The following is an 8,398-nucleotide window of genomic DNA, read 5'->3' as shown; positions in this document are numbered from 1 at the left end:
TGGGTATGATTATACGATATGCATCACACAATCTTAGATTCATCTATTCAAACCAACACAACGTACTTCAAAGAGTGCCCCAAAGTTTCTACCAGAAAGTCAAGACGAAAACGTGTGCCAACCCCTATGCATAGGTTCATGGGCGGAACCCACAAGTTGATCACCAAAACATACATCAACTAGATCAATAGAATACCCCATTGTCACCACGGGTATCCCACGCAAGACATACATCAAGTGTTCTCAAATCCTTAAAGACTCCGATAAGATAACTTCAAAGGGAAAACTCAATCCATTACAAGAGAGTAGAGGGGGAGAAACATCATAAGATCCAACTATAATAGCAAAGCTCGCGATACATCAAGATCGTACCACCTCAAGAACACGAGAGAGAGAGAGATCAAACACATAGCTACTGGTACATACCCTCAACCCCGAGGGAGAACTACTCCCTCCTCGTCATGGAGAGCGCCGGGATGATGAAGATGTCCAACGGAGAGGGATTCCCCCTCCGGCAGGGTGCCAGAACGGGTCTAGATTGGTTTTCGTTGGCTACAGAGGCTTCTGGTGGCGGAACTCCCGATCTATTGTGCTCCCTGAAGTTTTTAGGGTATATGGGTATATATAGGAGGAAGAAGTACGTCGGTTGATCTCTGGGCTGTCCACGAGGCAGGGGGGCGCGCCCAGGGGGGTGGGCGCACCCCCCACCCTCGTGGGCATCCCGGGACTCTCCTGGTCCATCTCCGATACTCCGTGGGCTTCTTCTGGTTCAAAAATAAGTTCCGTGAAGTTTCAGGTCAATTGGACTCTGTTTGATTTTCCTTTTCTGCGATACTCTAAAATAAGGAAAAAACAAAAACTGTCACTGGACTCTAGGTTAGTAGGTTAGTCCCAAAAATCATATAAAATAGCATATAATTGAACATATAAAATTGAACATATTGAACATATAAAACCTGAAGAAGTGGTAGTCACAACGAACCCAGCCACGTCGCCTTTAAATCGCTGCTGCCACCGCCTGTAATTTTCGTTCCCCCTCGAGGGCATCTTGGTAATTTCACGTACAGATATATAAAACCCAGCCGCCTGTGGAGAAGACCTAGCCGCCCGCCACTCTCCTCTTTCCGCCGTCTCCACGCTCGCTTCCTCCTCCATCCTCCCGCGTCAGTCGCACCCCCTCCTCCCCTCCCGCATCTCGTCCACCCTGGGATCCAGCGAGGTCGGGTCCTCGAGCCATGGAGGCACTCGTCGCTGGGCCCTCGCCGTTGGCCTCCCGTGCGTCGCACCGCCTCCTCCCGCCTCGGCTCTCTCCTCCCGCCTCGGCTCTCACCTCCAGCTGCAGCTCTAGAGGAGAGGAGAAGACAGTGACAGAGAGATGGCTGCATTGGCGCTGGCGGCCCCGCCCTCGCCTTTTCCTCCTCCTCGCCTTCCCATCGCTCACGCGCAAGTCGACCGACGGCAGGGATGGTCAGGAAGGTTTCCCAGCCCGACGGTGCCGTCATGGGAGTTGCAGGGAGGAGGTGAGGATGCGTCGCGCGCGGATTGGATCAAGGGTGCCACGCCGCCGCCGCGAGTCAACTCCACTGTTGTCACCAGGAATCCGTCCCCAGCAAGGTCTCGCTCGTTGCTGCTCCTCCTACAATCTCTCCCACAATGGCATAGTACGGTGGTTTGATTTGGTTCTTTTGGTGGTATGTTCCCTACCGTTTCTCTTTTTCAGTTTCTAACTTCGATGCTTTGATTTGTTGTTTTGTCTAGCAGGAGGAGCAGAAGGGGCCACGGATGAGGAGGAAGGAGACTAGCAGGAGGAGGAGATATTCTTGTTCGATTTGGTTCTCATGCTGGCATCTCCCTGCTGTCTGCTTTCCTTTTAGTTTCCAACTTTGATGCTTGGATTTGTTGACTTGGCCAGCAGGAGTGGGAGGAGACAGGGAGGATGAGGAAGGAGACAAGCAAGAGGAAGAGAAAATCTTGCTCGCCTTATGGACTCGCAATAAACAGGTGTGTGTTGTGCTACTCATGCCTTTTTTAATCTCACTAACGACGGTGTTGTACTGGATCGAATCAGAGGAAGCTCATTTGCCTGTATATACAGAGGGTCGTCTTCTCCCCCCATCCAATACCTGCTAAGAGTTATGATTTTTCTTTGCTTCCAGGTCCACAGGAAAAATTCCTGAACGATTTTGGTATCCCCAGATTTTTCTTCCCCGCGATGAGGTTATACTTAGCCTACCCTCTGTCCCTGTGTGTGTAGGTTTGTCATGTTCTGTGGTCTGAATTCAGTTTGGTTTTCTTGTTCTAAACTCATTGCATGTCCAATGAACACACATACTCTCTGCAAGTTCAGTTTAATCTTTTCCTTTAAATATTTGTAATGATCCATTTTTTAATTGTTGAGCAAATAATTTTATTAAATGCTTATAATTTGTTTGAGGACAGATAGAACATCTGTTTTCATTAAGATTGATTATCAAGTACGTCTGTTGTTTGCGAATTTTATAATTTTTGTATGGGGTGTAGTGACAAGGATGAGGCAGAATTAGTTCTCCTCGGAGAATTGGGTTACCACATCACTGGATGTAGGCACAACCCAAGCAGTCCAGAATGATTGACTCATCTAAATTTCTCTAATTTTCTTACAAAATATTTTCTCCCGACAGTGTATGCATTTACTGCACAAAAGTTAATTTATTTGAATTTTACGTTAATGCTTTGACCGTGGATGCCAAAACATCACAGTTTGCCTGATGGAGTGAATTCCGTTATAAAATAAAGTTCCTTCCATCAAATAGATAGCTTGTATTAAAATTGTTTTTCTATCCTGTGGGTACATGTTGGTTATTTTGATGCTTCCTTTTGAAGATTTGCAGAGATCAGCGAGGATTTGTGCGGCAGGGAGGGCACTGGTGATAGGAAACATGGGTCCAAGAAGTAATCAAAGAGCATGGTAAGTTGTTCTCCCTTTTCTAATTTAAAAGCTAGAGTCTGTCGGTTGTTATATAGGAGTATGATTAGGACAAAAAAATCATGGCATGCGAGCAATTCTCGGTTTAAATAGTGTGAGCTTAAATAATAGGAACTAACCATTGTGCCATTTTCAAAATTGTTACTAGAAAAGATAACTGAATAGCAGGTCCTGTAGAGTTACTACCATAAAGTTTATTTCTAACTGCATGATCTGAACTGCACATTCTGAAAGTATATTGGACACTTGCCCTTGGGAAATTAGACTACCATAGCATTACTTTGTAAATAAATGACATGCTAAAATGTTGGTTGTTAGTACAGAGATGGTGACATTATTTGGTCCTCTGGTATTGATTCATGATTTGGGGTTAATACATGATGTTGGTATGTAATCTCTCTATTGCTCATGCCTCACTTGATGTTGCATGGGGTACAGGCAAAATGCCATTGGAGTGGCATACACCATACTTTGGTACTGCCTACACGTGATTCCATTTGATTTCACTTTCATTTTGTTTTTCTGCAGATCGTTTCAAGGTCGCTGCTGCTAAATCATGTAAGGATGGCGCAAAACTCACATGAGGGAAAAGACGAACTGCGGTAACCAAATCAACAGCTGATAAGGTACAAATTTCGGAAGATATATGGTCCTAAACAAGCATATACATCAGAATACAAAGGGGAGTTATGTTTCTATTTTATGTTATGTTTCCTGCTTGCTATCTTGTTTATGGATATTACTGCTCTATGTTGCTATAATTGTTTGCTTAAGCTAGAGTAAATCACTATTGTTTTGCGGGTACTGATCGGAGTTGGATTCGGTCTTTATAAACTTGGCTTTCAGTTTTTCCCCATCGCCGGCTTATTTGCCTTGCTTCTGTATTCTTGGAAGAGTGAATAAAAGATACATGCATGATGAAATACAGGTAGCTAGGTTCATGGAAAATGGTCTTCCAGAACTCATCCTAATTGTTTTGAATGAGGTGATGTTGTAGTAATCATATTTGTTTCCTGGACAATATTTTCCTCATGTGTTGCATTCTGGAAAGGGTGTCTTTGGCCAGTTTTCTGTTCTTTCATTGTTTCAATTGTGTGACTCTACACATGTATCCTCACAATTAGTGGCGCCTACAAGAATGCCAGGCCTACCTGTAGCTTTTCTTATGTAGTTAAATAAAACAACTCAGGGTCTCACACTTTTCTTCTTTCCAATATAATAAGGCTGCTATTGCCTGTTAATACTTCACATTGGTGATGAGCTTTACACCAGTTATAGTTCATCGATTATCTTATGACTTTTTGATAAACATAATTATATTTTAATTTTCTCTATTGTTTTCTTATTTTTTCTATCAAACTGCCATATATGATACATGAAGAAGCATTTACCTTAAGACATTAATAGAGTTTTCATGTAGAATTTGTTCTTTTTTTTGCTCCCTTAAATTAGACGATTAAGAAACCTGATAAGCGTCACGTTGGTTCAGGCTTGGTGCTAGATAGTTAGCTCACATTTATCCTGGACAAGTACTGTATTCTCAAATCTATATGGTTAGTTGAACCTCTTCTTTGATGTTGGCGCTACAGATCCATCTTGGTCATTTAGGGAAACTAAAATATGCATCTTCAACTCATAGTTTGCCAGTTTGTATTATTTATGAGAACAATCCTACCTGGTTATATCCTTGACAAAATTTCTTGAGATTTATTGATATTGTTCTTGGATACTTATAGAGTCAAACTCTGCAGGCAATTGGTTGGGCTACATGATAGACACTTTAATATATCTTCTTGGAAGCCGCTTAGTGTTCCAATGAATAATTGTCGCTGGTATGGTGCACGCCTTCATTGTTTGGTGGGCTGCTTCCTGCCTGGTGTGGTTGAAGAATTTTCAGAGGTATGGTCCATCTTGCGTGCGGCCTTTAGTTTGAGTTTCTGTTGACACATTAAATTTCCCTTTCCTGTAGACCCCTCCTTTTTCATTTTATTAGTTGGGTGTAATAGCAAATCATCTATAATCATTTTGTTTAACTACAATCTGATGCAAAAGAGTTATGTTTAGCTCTCATAGTTCATCCTTTATATGTTTGCTTTCAAAACAAAGAAATCGGTTGTCCAAGTTCTGATCATGCTCTGATTGAGATTCAGTCCTCCTTGATCTTTTTTCTGTATGCTTGCATCTCCTTAGCGTCCAAGTTCTGATCATGCTACAATCTTGTTTCAAATTTATGCTAATAGATGTATGTACCATGATTATTGAGGAGGCGTATGAAATAAATCTGAAGAAAATAAGTAAGTCGCCTTCATCAGCGAGGCTGCGAACAACTCGTGGTGCCCCTGTTAACCTCCTCAATGTTTGCGTTGTTTGCCTGTCGGTCAAATGCCCACTATTCAGCAGACAGGTAACTTTGTTTCTTAAATCCCTTTCTCTATTCATCGCCCTGTTGATACGTGCTTAGGAATCAGATAAATTGTACTCATATAATTTAATATATCTCAGATACAGTGTCCAGATCGTTTAGGAACCAGCGTTACTTCAAAAAAAGATAGGACCTGATACACATTACATTCATGGACTACTGATATACCTGATGCATTTCTTCATGATGGTCGGTTTCCTTTCACCAGATCTTACATATTTAATTCTGTGTGCTTGGAACCCAAAACTGATTGAGATCTTCAGTTCTTACTTGCAGATGTTCTGTTATTCAGAGTAATTCAGTTTCCAGTCTCTATATATTAATCAAATTATGGGTTATTTTCAACCTTATAGCCTTTTATTATGTGTCCAGTTATGCTTCCATGGGTTTGCATATGTATTAACAATAAAAAACAGACTACTATTTTGTTTATACTTGAACCAAAGGGTGTACAATTAATTTGCTCTTACGAAAGGAATGAGTAGTCAGCTAGCTGAATGAGACGACAATCATGGCAAGCGAACCAACGCATATAGAGAAATGTTATTTTTGAGTTCATTGTGAAAGAAGGCACATAAGTTTTCGAAGTTCTAAAATGTGTTTCATGAAGAAACAATTATAACACTGTCACAAATCACACATAGAGAAATGTTATTTTCGAGTCTCCATAGCCTACTGATCTTTTTTTAGATATATGAACTTGCATTCGCTTTGTTAATTCTTCTGCAATGCAGGTGATATTCCTAATCATTGCTGCTGACGCTGAAAAAATACTCCTGAAGCACTAGAAGTGCCCTATCAATAAGAATAGCAGGGGTTTGAGCTTGTTTAAACTGTAGAGTACACATGCATGTACTATTTCTCAGACATCAAGAGAACATGAGATAAACATGTATGACGGTCTAACACGTGATTACTCAGGTGTTGATTAGGAAGCACACATAGGTTTAGCAGAGAGGAAGTTTCAGTCATGCCATTAGTGGGTCAACAGGGTAGGCATTTTCATGAGATAATATTGATTTTAATGACGGCTAATAATTACACTGCTGCCTTGTTTCAGAATCAAAACTCTGCTATCTCTGGCCTTGCCTCTAGGGAAAAACATGAGCTCAAAACTGAAATACTCCAGATTTACTTGCTATCTTTTAGAAGTAATATTGTTCTATTTGTTAAGGTTCACTTGGAAGTGGTTGAGGTAGCCTGACCTGATGAGGATTCAGCTGAGGAACTGACCTGGTGACGTGATGCATACAGGGCAGGAAGCAAATCTTATGCATGAGGGAGTAGATCTTGCAATTGAAGTCGTATCTCCTGCAGAGGAGGAGCAACGATGGGGTGGAAGCTACAGGGTGAGTGAGAGAGTGCAGAAGGAGGGGATGGATAAGGTCATGTCGTCAGCAAGTGAGTAGGTTTTTTTTTGTTGAGAAAAGCAAGTAAGTGGATCAACATCGTCTGGTCAAGTAACTTGGGCAAGCCGAGTACAGTGAACTTGTCATGTCTTTATGTGAGCCCACAACATGGGTTAAATATGTATTGAGACAACTAAATGGGATAAATGAAATAAATTAGAACTCTTATATCAGTTTATAAAATGAATTAATAGAGCACATACCCAAGTTGATTTGCTGTTACCTGAAACATTTGTCAATGACACAATAATGTTGAATCTTCCTTTGCTATCTGCACAATCATCTTTTATTTTATAGCCTTAGTTGTTAAATGGTGATGTCCAATTACACTTTTTGTGCTGCCACAATTGCTATTGTAATATTTGTAGATTTGATCACCTGCTTTATATGCAGATGCATATGCAGTTCCGTATTTATGTTTTCTTAAGTTGTATATGCATGGCCTATAAATGATATAGTTGTATATACATGGTTGCATATACCGTACAAGGAGCACTTTGAATCATGGTTGTATATACAATACAGGGAGCAACTTTAATCATGATGCATATGGCCTCATTTTAATTGAATTATGAAGAAGTTTTGCTCTGTTTTGTGTATTGTAATCTGGGGTTTAGCTATGTGGTATGCAATTAATGGGAATTGCTTTTTTCCTTTAATATTGAAAGCTAGAGAACAGGAGGTAGAGTAATAAAAGCTGGTTCCTTGGAGAGTTTTTTGTGCAGAGTGGTGCATGCATAATATTATCCTCATTATGTCTCTTTGCATGTTCTATTGTAGGAAGTGGATGCTATCAAGATCATGCCAAAGGCGATGCTCATTCCCGTTCTTAGTGAGATGGGTTTACTCGATGCAAAGTATGAGCATTGCAGACTCTGGCGAGCTGCTGAAGGTCGACGAGGAGGGCAACACCGCCACCGTAATCAGGCTGGTCCACATCCACGCGCTGCTCGGCGTCACCAGGTCACCGGCACAACTCCGCATGCCCAGGCTGTTCAACGTTTTCTTTCGCTTTTGGTGTGTCACATTTAGAGTCTTTCTTTCCCATTTTACCGTGTTTGCATGGTAAGATGTTTTGTTGGATTTGAAGGTTCGTAGCCTTGGCTCCAAAGCTTCAAGCTCTTGCATAATAGTGTTGTTCAGTGGGATGCAGAATTTTTGTTTGTCTGATCGGCTATCCTTGGTGCTGATTTACGTACTGATTTCATCATCATATATAACTACAATAAAGAAGCTGTGTGTATAAATATTACTAACTGCTGATACTTTGCATCAGTGATTTCAATTCTGTTGGCCCTCCTTAAGATTGCTTGGGAATGTGAGGTTTAAAAGTTTCAACCCTGTGCAATGTGCTTCTGGGTGTGGATTTGTGGCTGACTAATTAACGGTTCTGTTAATACTGATATGTGTTGCATCACTTGTACTTATAGTAAGTGGAATTTTTTCTCATATGTTTCAATATGTGCCCGAATAATATTAATGTACACTCTTTCAATACATGGCTTACTCTTGGCCTTTGCGCCATTGGCGCAACTGGTCATCTAGTGCATATAAAACATCCAAGGTTGATAATATAATAGCATGGAACAATAAAAAATTGTA

At 41.0% G+C, this 8,398-nt stretch overlaps 1 long non-coding RNA gene across 9 annotated transcripts; it reads left to right on the top strand.

The window, feature by feature from the left end:
• Window positions 1-1,083: 1,083 nt before the first annotated feature.
• Window positions 1,084-8,081, top strand: LOC125524509 (uncharacterized). 9 transcript variants are annotated; one of them, XR_007290787.2, is made up of 10 exons: window positions 1,084-1,661; window positions 1,762-2,001; window positions 2,157-2,254; window positions 2,871-2,947; window positions 3,494-3,591; window positions 4,717-4,864; window positions 5,206-5,369; window positions 5,468-5,576; window positions 6,642-6,788; window positions 7,577-8,081. It is a non-coding gene; the product is annotated as an uncharacterized LOC125524509 (long non-coding RNA). The 9 variants fall into 9 exon arrangements; XR_007290783.2 differs by having other exon boundaries at window positions 1,085-1,614; window positions 2,157-2,217; window positions 2,863-2,947; XR_007290786.2 differs by having other exon boundaries at window positions 1,085-1,614; window positions 1,759-2,001; window positions 2,157-2,217; window positions 2,863-2,947.
• Window positions 8,082-8,398: the final 317 nt, after the last annotated feature.

The sequence above is a fragment of the Triticum urartu genome, chromosome 7A (genome assembly GCF_056163025.1).
Source record: "Triticum urartu cultivar PI428250 chromosome 7A, HENAU_Tu73, whole genome shotgun sequence".
NCBI classification, from domain to species: Eukaryota; Viridiplantae; Streptophyta; class Magnoliopsida; order Poales; family Poaceae; genus Triticum; species Triticum urartu.
Note: the sequence above shows the minus strand (reverse complement) of the source record. Positions and strands in the feature narration are given on the sequence as shown.